General features: G+C 40.6%; 1 pseudogene; it reads right to left on the reverse strand.

The window, feature by feature from the left end:
- Positions 1-1,804: 1,804 nt before the first annotated feature.
- Positions 1,805-9,181, reverse strand: LOC116260456 (rab GTPase-activating protein 22-like; annotated as a pseudogene).
- Positions 9,182-10,847: the final 1,666 nt, after the last annotated feature.

The following is a 10,847-nucleotide window of genomic DNA, read 5'->3' on the forward strand; positions in this document are numbered from 1 at the left end:
TCCGCAAGGCTTTTTTTTGCTCTTCTGTCCATATGTAACTTTTATCTGGCAGTCAGATGAGTAGGGAAAGGATGTCAGCGATCAATGCTCCTTAGCTTCGCCACACACAGCGGTGAGGACTTTCGGGTAACTCGAAAGGAGCGCCAATGAAATTTACAGTGTTCAGGACAGCTCCCACCCACGCCCAGCACCCACAGCACCCATTTCCAGGGGCCAGCCACACAGCTTCTACGATTTTTTTTTTTTTTTGGTTTAAAAAATTAGAGAAACGGACTCAAATTTTAATGAAGTAACAAAAACACATTTGTTTAAGTTCTGATTCCTTTCATTCAATTGTCCAAATTACATGGAAAACAACGACGTAAATGAAAATAAGAAATCAGAACTTAAGCATGCTTCTGTTGTACTACACTTAAACTATAGTTAACTCTGCAGATAAGATGGGCACCTCTTGCAAAGCTGAAAAAGGGTCCCTTGGACTTCACAGCCTTTGTGTTTTTGACTTGTACAAATGTGATCTACATTATTGGAAAACCTGGACATTCGTACTTGGAATTGTTCAAATTCTTTTTCGACCTCAAAAGGAACACTTTTACAATTTGAAAAATAAGATAAACGATTGAAGGTTTGATCCTTTAAATCCAATTTAAAATCAAAATAGATTAATTTGAGAATCAAATTTAGGGCTTAAAAAACACAGGTGACATTAAGTTCTCTTAAAAAAAATAAAATATACTTTACATGAAATTGTAATTCACAAGTGGCTGACCTCTTTTTCAAACTTCCCTTTCCTAATGTGCCATAAATGAGCATCACAATATCTAGAATCAGGTGACCATTTTACTACTGCAGGAACATTAATTCCGGATGAAAGCCGAAGTACCTGAAATCTAATCTTTAAAACGGTCTAGGATTGTTTAGAAAATCATAATGGTTCAGATTAGTAACGAAATTTGCTGCTGGAGTGTCATTTACCTGTTTCCAGTAAAAGTAGGTGACCCCCTTTACCGCATCCTTTTCTGAGTGTTTCAGTAAACCGTCCCTCCTCAGTGTTGTAAAAGACATCGTAAACTGGATTAAAATTTGTTCATAATATTTCCACGCTAAACCGCTTTAGATGAGATTTAGGACGTCAATGGACGAATGAACGAGTACATCAGTTGCCTGAAAGGTTGCCATGAATATGGATGAAACGTTACGTTCTCGCTCAGCTTTTTACCAACGAAATGGGATGGGACCTAATCTTTTGTGCGACCGACCGAAACGGGTCCGAACATTACCCCATTACGAAAGGAGAGAAGCAACCCTTCCACTGACACCGTCAAATTGTAGTGGTTGTTGAAAGATCCCCTATGTAGCCCTGTGCGAGCATCTATAGATTAAAACGTTAGTCAAAAACTTCGCCAATGGTCCGGGGGAAAGCACAATTTCTAAATACAGCTGGTCCTAAGCACCCAAAAATACAAAACAAAAGGGCAGCCCCGCAAGACAGCCTAAACATTTAGCGGCGTTAAAGTTGCCTGCTTTGAGAACACTCACGGCTTCTCGAAAATAAATATTGTGACAAGAAGGTAAGAGAGAAGGAAAAAAACCCTGAAAATTCCTTAGGAAATGCTCAATGATGCAAAAGCACGCATTCATCGCTCCAAAGGAGAGGAGAAAAGAAATCATTTCCTTCTAAAGATGCCCCCATAGAATGGGGGTTCTACAGTATGTGAGGGAACGCCACCATTAGACAGTCGTGGCACCCCAGCTGCTGTATTCATGATAGAGAAAGACGACCCCCCCCCCCCCCCCACCCACCTTCAACATAAAAATGACATCATACCATATACTGGAGAAAAGACCGAAAGCAGAGCTCTGCTTATCTTTTGCAGCAGTGCTTAACGGTTGACAGCCCTCCACCAAAAGGAGAGAGATACAAACCAGAAACGGATCATGGGGGATTGGCCAAATAAGATTGGTAATTGATTGATAGAAACAACTTAACAAAGCTATATCTTGTCATGAAGAGTCACCACCAGGTCATGAGCATCATCCAGCAGCTTCCAAACATCAAGCTGCCCAGTCATATTGTTGCATTCTCTTATGATCTCGTCCATGCTGCTATACTTCTCGATTATCAGCTTCTTTCTTTGCAAAACACACGCAGCTATTGCATAAAGCAGCAGATCATTGGTGGGTGGTGCCCGCTGCCGTATCCTACCCCACGCAGATTTGCCAATCCCAGCTCTGATTGCAGCCTGGTCCGCCCACATGACTTCCCACAGGCACAAAGTCTGCTCAAAACTCAACTCCCTCCTGAACAGCACCACTACCATTCTGTAGACAAAGAAGCAATCCTCAGCTTTGAGCTTCTCCAAATGTTTATACAAATGAGAATCCTTCAACTTTATGATCTTAGATACTAAGTTCAACTGCCTACGGATTCCAACTTCATCAAGCCTGAAATTGTGCCTCGCTTTCTCCATGAAACCCACAAAACACCAGAAGGCTTCATCGTCATCCTCCATGACAGCAATTATTGGTGAAAGTAAATCGCTCATACCCTGGCAGTAACCAATCTCTGGGTCATAAATAGCATAAGCCTCGAGTATAGTAACCAACCGAGCAGCATGATATACCATGCACGGCTCCAAGTGGTTGTAATCTTTCAGGCCCACTGACTCAGCCTGCTTTCGAGCCTCTTCCTCTGAGACTTCAGCCTGAGCAGTCAAATATGAGACCCACTCAGTATTTGCACGGATTGCATCAAGCCTGATAATTCTTTGCCATGTAGCATAATCCTCTTTAACCGGACCCCGAGATTTTTGTCCTCAAGGTGATCTGTTGTGGCATCACCAGTGTCATTTTCATCTGTTCTTTCTATGGTGGGATATGTCTGCATGCTATCTTCTTCTGTTGAGGACTCACTGTCCGAAGATTCAGTCTCAACTACAATATGGTGAGCCATGGGTGACTGAGTGCTGGAACCAGGTTCTTCTGTAATACATGAGCTTGCTTGCAAGTTGTCTGAGCTATCAGGTTGATCTTCTGTACAAGAGACAGCAAGCCCACCACCATCTATGCTTCCTCCCTCCATGGAAAGTGACTGCCTGGCACTAACCACATCCTCAGAACAAGGTGACTCTAGATCCTCCTGGAAACTAGCACCCTCTTCTCTGTCGTTGGCACGTAATTCCTCAGGATTTTGATGTTCATCAGCATTCTTCAGTAGCTGTTTGCATTGTCTTCTTAGTTTCTCATACTCTTTCCTGCAAAAAAGGAAACCACTGTTGATATGCATAACGAACTAAACTTGTGTTATTATAAGATGAAGATCAGCAAAGAAAAAAAAAAAAAAAAGAGACCACGCAACAGGTATAGATAGGCAAGCAGACAATTAAGAAACATTTCATATTCTTTGAAGGATCACAAAACAAGACAACAACCAATAAAAGGCAAAGCATACCTTTTCTGAACCCTTGCAGCATCTCTTTCCGATTTTGTACTGTTCAGTTGATATCTGCATCTCAGAAAATAATGATACTTAACATATAGATATGGTAAAGGTCACAGAAAAATACAGAGAAGGTAACTTTAGTCAAATACAATCGAAAAAGAAAATTTTAGTGCTCAAGACCAACACACTCCACTAAAAGAATTTAGGCAGATCCCAGAACAGCACCTGTACTGCACAGATTTATAATCTGAAGTTCTGAACACTATTTTGACAATGATCACCCCCTCAGACGGCAAACCTCTACAAATGGAATTCAAACTAGTCTTCTAGGGGTTTAAGATCCATTTCCAAAATCTAAAAACCTTCACATCTATCCTAATATTTGTTTTCCATCAAGAAGTTGATCAGAATAACAAGGTACAACCTCTGCAGCACGGGTACTCCGTCCGGTACCAGTACGGGTACGGCACCCAGTACGCCATTGGTGCGGCGTTGACCGTACGGGGTACGGTCAACGCACCGGTTATCCATCCTATTTTGGACACGGTCAAAGTTGACCGAGTCCAAATATGTCCATTTTTTTATTTTAACGATTATTTTATTTTATCTTTTAAAACTATTTTAACGTTAAAAAAATGTAAGTTCGAAACCCTTAAAACTTAAAACATGTTTTCGTTTTCAGTTTTAAGGGTTTTCACCTCTTCCCGAGCGATGTCCGGCGACGGCAGCGGCAGCGAAGGCAGGGGTGGAACGGCGACGGCAGCGGCGACTGTCACAGTATTTTTCATTTTTCTTTTCATTTTCATCAGCTCCACCCCTGCCTTCGCCGCCGGCGACAACAGTCGGCGATCTTGAGACTTTTTTGTGTTCCCTTTGTTTGTGTCTGTTTTTTGTGTTCTATTTTCTATTTTCGGTTCTAATGTTTGTGTTTGTGTCTATTATCCATTTTCGGTTCCAGCTTTGGGACTATTCAATGTGTTGATAATTTGATAAATGTGTTGAGCAACCTGTTTGGCTAATTGATGGTCGTTTTCTAATCACGAGATCAAATAACTTAACTATGGGACATGTTTGAGTCTCCTCTTGCAGATTTTTCATCTCTGCGTCTACCCTAGTTATTGCTGTGATATATCGTTTCGTGAGAGGATTCGTCTAATTGGAATGATCCCCGTTCCTATTGGTTCTGTGTTGCAGCTCTTTTGCTAGGTGCTTCACAAACATAAGTTGTAATGGCTGATAAAGGAAAAGAAATCATGCAAATATGTTATTCCATACCCGTAAATATGTTATTCTGTTTGTAATTTTTGATATATATATGTGCAAATATGTTATTTTGTTTGAAATTTTTTGACATATATATGTATATGTGCATGTGCGTGTACGGCCGTACCCCCGTACCCAAGTTTTTTAAAAATGGTCCGTATCCGTACCCGTACCTATGTGACATAGGGTACAATGTGTATGAAGTTTGCCCACTTGGTGCATGGACGACCCCATATGTAATCTAATTATGTTTAAAAGTTTGAATTGGCCATGGTATGAAACTTTTCATAAATTTAGAAAAAAACAATTATGGCTTTCGAAGTGAAGATGAGGTCTTTCTTTAGTCCATGACCCAAATGCACAGCAATTGAAAGTTCATACACTCATGCAAACTTAAACCCCGTTTACCTGAAGCCCCACTTGGTTATACTAGACTAGTGGAGGGCCACACACACATGCTTCTTGTTAATGAAAGTACATACAAGCATACAGGAAAAGCCAAAATTTATAATGCAACACGTGAAGCTTAGAAAATAACAATACTTCACTTACACGCCAAGTAGAAATGGCCACACCTCCTTTCTTATGCTGGGTTCAATTCCCTGAATTTGAAAAAAAAAATGAGAGTTACTAGAGAAAAAGAAAAATCACAGTAGTTCCGAAAACATCTGAACTAACATCCATGAAGATTAAAGGGTAGAAAGCAAGGGATGAAAAGCTAAAGCATAATAGATCATGATATGAAAATAGATCAAAATAAAGCAACATTTCAACACTGAGGATAGCCCTACGCATGGCAAAACCAGCTTAACACAGTTTGTCTGGCATCACATAGCAATAGGTCAAACCTATGAAACCAACTAGCAATGGCCAACACACTAGCAACACTCAAAAGGTCATACATTCCCCAATGTTAATGTCAAGAGATCACACAAGAAACAAGCATTGCATGATTCATCACACCATTGAAAAATTAAAAAACAATGTGCATTTAACCTATAAAATGACTTTTTAGGGTGTCTAAGCGACACCCACGCACACATATATACATATCTGGACCAAAAATTTCCAGTTACCTATGCTTCTCTTTGCAAAGATAATTATCAAGATATGACCATTGATCTTGTCAGAATTAACAGTTAGATTGTTCATTGTTTGATTGCAATGCATAGGCAGATATTTACAAAGGTGCAAAACCAAAAGAGTGAAATTTATATGAAAAAAAACTCAAAAACTAGTAATTTATATTTATATGAAAATGGTTCCAGTGCCCATTCTTTGGAAATGAAGAGCAAAAAATGCATGATGATGAATATGATATATATGTATATATATATATATATAGGAGTCTATCTAGGACAGTACTAGGACAGTATGGACTTTATAACTTTATAAATAAAACAAATATGTACAAACATCAAATATTCACTGGCAAACTTTACCACCATGATCCCTTCAAATAACTCGAAGACTATCAGATACTAAAGTGTCATTCATGAAGATCTGCAGGAGAAAAAGGCTGTCGGGCCTGGTTCTGCATTGGCGATGGAATACTAATATCAACTAGTTTGAATTAAAGCTTTCTAAGCTTTCAACAAGAAAGAATGCAACTATAATAACTCACCCCACTGCGAACTTTCTTTAATAGCTTAACTCCACCATCAAGAAGTTTTCCATCTGAGGAGAAAAAACTATCCCATTGTTGACGTGAAAGGGCACGTTTTCTCCTTCTACGAGACCAAGGAGATTTAAGCCTACCCCTGCAATTAGTGTAACCATGTTAAGATCAGCAATATTAGAAACAAATAAGGAAAGAATACAAAAAATAAGCAAATCAGTACACAGAAAAAGATAACGATCACTTTAATGTGATTGAACAGATAAACCATTTCACTAAAACAACAATAAGCTGGGCTCTCAAAGCAAAACCATGTCCAATTGCCAACTAACTGGTCACAACAACAAAGGTGCCATAGGATTTCTTACACTTGCAGGTTAACATTTTTGAAGCACTAAGTGTACTTATATAAAATTACAGAAGAGTGCCTAATAAATTGCCAATTGAATTATTATTAGCAGACTAAATATAATATCATTTAGCTTGATATATTATAAAAAGACTTAATAATAGCTAACTTAACTAGCAAGCCTTTAACAATGCCAAAACACTATGATTAGAAACGAGAATTATGCTCAGGAATACATCAAGTAGACCTTCAAAGATGCAGGTTTTTTGTCATAAAAAGAAATAAGACTAAAAATCTACAGCCTCTTACATATTAGTACATTACTAAACACAAGAATAGACCTCTATTATCAGGTGCAGTTGTTGTTCATTAACTATACAGACATATTTATCCCTTTATACCGCCATCGCCATTGTATTCATGCCAATTTGTTCAAATAGGGACTCCAACTTCACAAAATTAAACCAGACTGCAGCTAAAGGGATGCATTGCAAGACAGCTTTAACTCTAATTTCAACAATGAGTCAACGATTTGCTGAAAAAGGCAGATAGCAAACAATGTCAGCTAACTTTTTATTGGTAATCCTTTAGACATATATGTGTCCCAGGCTCCAATAGTTGTAAACTCACAGAACCAAGACCCCACGTGATAGACAATGGAAGTTCTCACATGCATGTTTGATGAATCAGCTTTAGAGCACCACCCATTTATGACCTCCCCCTGGAAACAAAAATATGCACGAATGCTAACCCTAGCCTTCTCTTCAACAAATTCCAGGGAGGACACATTTAAGTGATAACATTTTAGTTGAGTGTTATCTTTCAAGTTCCAAGAGTGTGGATATATGAGGGTGCAGATTCCTGAATGCCAGAGAGAGAGAGAGAAAGTTTGTACAAAAGCAACAACAGTAGCTGAGGCAACTCCCACTAAGGTGTGCTTCATTTTTTAGACCACCTATAGTCAGATCAAAAAATCCAATTACCCATACATAAGGGCTTCGACGTTCACAAGGATGCCCAAAAAAAAAAAGAATCACCAAGAGTCATATTGATGCATCCATCAACGTCAACAAGAACTTGTTGACGCGTCCAACAGCTTCAGAGGGATAAGACCAACCCTTTCAATTTCAAATTGCCTGCCACAAATAACGCTCTCACTCCCGCAAGCCGAAATTCCCCTGAATGAAAGCATGTGAAAAAGGAAAAGGGGAAACGTTGCTGTTTCTTCTTTTCCACTATTGAACGCAAAACATTTTGCCATTTACCTAGTCGAACCGGGAGACAACGGAAATCTAGGAAACAAAATGATTCAAACTGTTTAACGCTATTTATTCGATAGTCGGCACCCTTTTCAAGTTTCTAGGAACTAAGCAGAATGACTAAAGTTTCTGTAAATAGTAATCAAAATTAGTCAATCACGTCTTCAAGAAACAACCCCTATTTGACGCCCAGCAACTATTTTCAGATGCAGAATCTACACGAGCACCAGAATGGATGAGAAGAATAGAATTAACTAAAGCTAAGTCTTTTACTGTGTAAAGCAATAAATCAGACCAAACAGCAACGAAAGCATGCACAAAAAAAAAACCTCTGATTGAAAACCCAAGTAAAGGAACTGTTTTAAGTAGCAGATCTACTGAAGCAGGAAGTCCAACTGATTCAAATTCCGCTACTTCGAACTGCATAACTACCAACAAATTATAGACGCGAACAAAAGATCAAGATCAATAAAACCAAAAAAGAAAACTAGAACCCAGTACGAAAAGAAGAAGAAGAAGAGGAGGAGGAAAACCAGAGAGAGGAAGTAGAGAAGCAAAGTCAAGGGAAGGTCGAAAGGAAGAGCAGAAGAGAAAAGGAGGGATTGCGGGGAGGGGTAAAGAGGGACTCACCGTCTGGGAAAGGACGAGGATGACGATGAGGACGACAGCTGCAGCGGCGACGACGAACAAGGAGGCGAAGAGGACAGGGAGGAGGAAGACGCAGACGAGGCGGCCACGTAGAGAAGCGATCGTATGTGAATCCACGACGAAGAAGAAGAAGAAGACGAGGAGGAAGAAGAAGAAGTATGGGATCTGCCTAGGGTTCTCATTTACAACATCTCACTCTCTATTTCTCTACGATTCTTCTTCTCTTTTGGGGGATTTTGCTTTTGGCGCCTCAGGAAGGTATGCTATTTTCTCACTTTTTACCTACGAGAATAGATGAGTGCGGCGGCCAGGGCCACGCCCGCCATGGCCGTGAAGAAGATGGCTAGTCCATTGGGAGCGATCCAGAAGCCTCCTCCGACCCCGCCACCGCCACCGCCACCTCCAACGCTCTTCGTGGTGGTGGTGGTGGTGGTGCTTCCTCTGCCCGCCCAAGCGCTGAATATCATGGAAGAGAAACGAGTTCCAATTCCGCCACCCCTAGTGCCTCTGGATCGCCACTCCACCATCACCCGATGGCCAACCCCTCTCTTTTCTTCCGCCCCCTCCCCCGACCCGCACTGAGCCTGCCGCCTTTTCTCTCTCCCCCTTTCCGTCTGCCTCCCTAATAAGTTGTCTCTGTGTGGGTGTGCGCGCGCGCAAGAGGAGCGACTGTGAGATTATCCCTCCTTTTCAAAAGAAAAAGGGAAGAAAAGAAAAAGACGAGGGCTGGGTAGTGGGTGTGGTAGAATACGCAATTACCAAAGTGCCCCTGAATTTCACTTGCTTGCTTGCGGTTGTTGGTCTCGGGTTTACTCTTCTTTTCAAGTGTTCTCTCCCTCCTCCCCTCCCCTCCCCAAAGAAAAAGAATGAACGGAAAAGCAAGCTTCTTGTTTCACACTTCTCACTCTCCAGATCTTTATTTTCTTCAGAGACTATTAAGATTTTTTTTTTTTTTTTTCCACATCACTGATTGATTTTGAGCCTTATCCGATTTATGTTGAGAAAATCAGAGCTCGCCCCCGCTTCCTTCCATCAGTATACTGTGGAAGGCGTAGACCAATGATTTCTTGTTAGGATCAATCTGCTGCTGCTGCTGCTGCAGATAATCATCAAGTGGGTCGTGGGAGAAAAAGTCGTAGATTTACAATTCTCTCGACTCCACGTCCACGGAAGGAAAAACAACTCAAGCAAAAAAGGTCATGGCCTAAAAGAAGATTATGTAGGAAAAATAGTCAGACTGAGAAAAGGAAGTCCATGCCGGTAGTTGAAATGTTTTCCTCCACCGTCGGCGTCGACCCTTTTTCTTTTCTTGTTGTGAAAGCTGATTCCCCTCTTCTTTCTTACTTTGGTTATTTGTTTTTTCTTTTCTTCTTCACCACTGCACTGCTGGTTCGTTCAGCACTCTCATTTCATTTATGATGTCCATCAATCTGCCGTAATGACACGTAGTTTGTCGGACTTTATTAGCCAAGAGTCGTAATCTTATCCCCGAATTGCGAGCGAGTCGGTTTGATTTAGAAGGGAAGGAAGGGTCCAAGTTCTTGTTTTGAGAAAAACCCCTCCTACCACTTATCATTGTTGCTGAGAACAAAAATGGATCATATATGACTAACTTTCCTACAAATTTCGCACTTTTGAGCCGTTGTTGTTTTGAGGAGAGTTTTGCACCAAATTTTACCTAGGCTTTATTTAATTTGTTGGATCGCAATTGATTTACGAGCCGCATAGACAAAGAAAGTAAGAGAGCTGAACACGTTTTAGTCAAATCTAAGCATTGTGTTCCAAGGGCCCAACGCCCGCATATCTCCAGTCCACCCACCAGTATGTTACGTTGGACAAAGTTACCCAAATTAAATCTGAAAGTAATAAATGGGAATGGGCAAGAAGAGGGCTGAGTAACTGCCAATATATATTGGCTCATTTTCAAGAACGGGTCGGGTCCGATTATACGTTTGGCTTGTCGGACTATTTATCGGTTTATAAGATTCCGTTCTGACATCGGCTACCAATATTTAACTAATAAAAATGGAAAACTACGTCTGCGTAATTAATTTTATAGAAAACTCGTACCACATGAAGCAAGCAAGGCACATTTTTAGTGGAAGCGAGAAATTCCTTTATCATTACTGTTGCATCGCCACAGTAATTAGAAAGCCTCCCCCTATTCTTTTTCACCGGGGGAAGACTTCCTTTATTAGTCGGAAGCGTGAAAAGCCCAAAACTTCGGGCTCACGAAACAGCAATAGGAAATTCCTGCTTCTGACCTCA

Source organism: Nymphaea colorata, chromosome 9 (assembly GCF_008831285.2).
Source record: "Nymphaea colorata isolate Beijing-Zhang1983 chromosome 9, ASM883128v2, whole genome shotgun sequence".
Taxonomy (NCBI): Eukaryota; Viridiplantae; Streptophyta; class Magnoliopsida; order Nymphaeales; family Nymphaeaceae; genus Nymphaea; species Nymphaea colorata.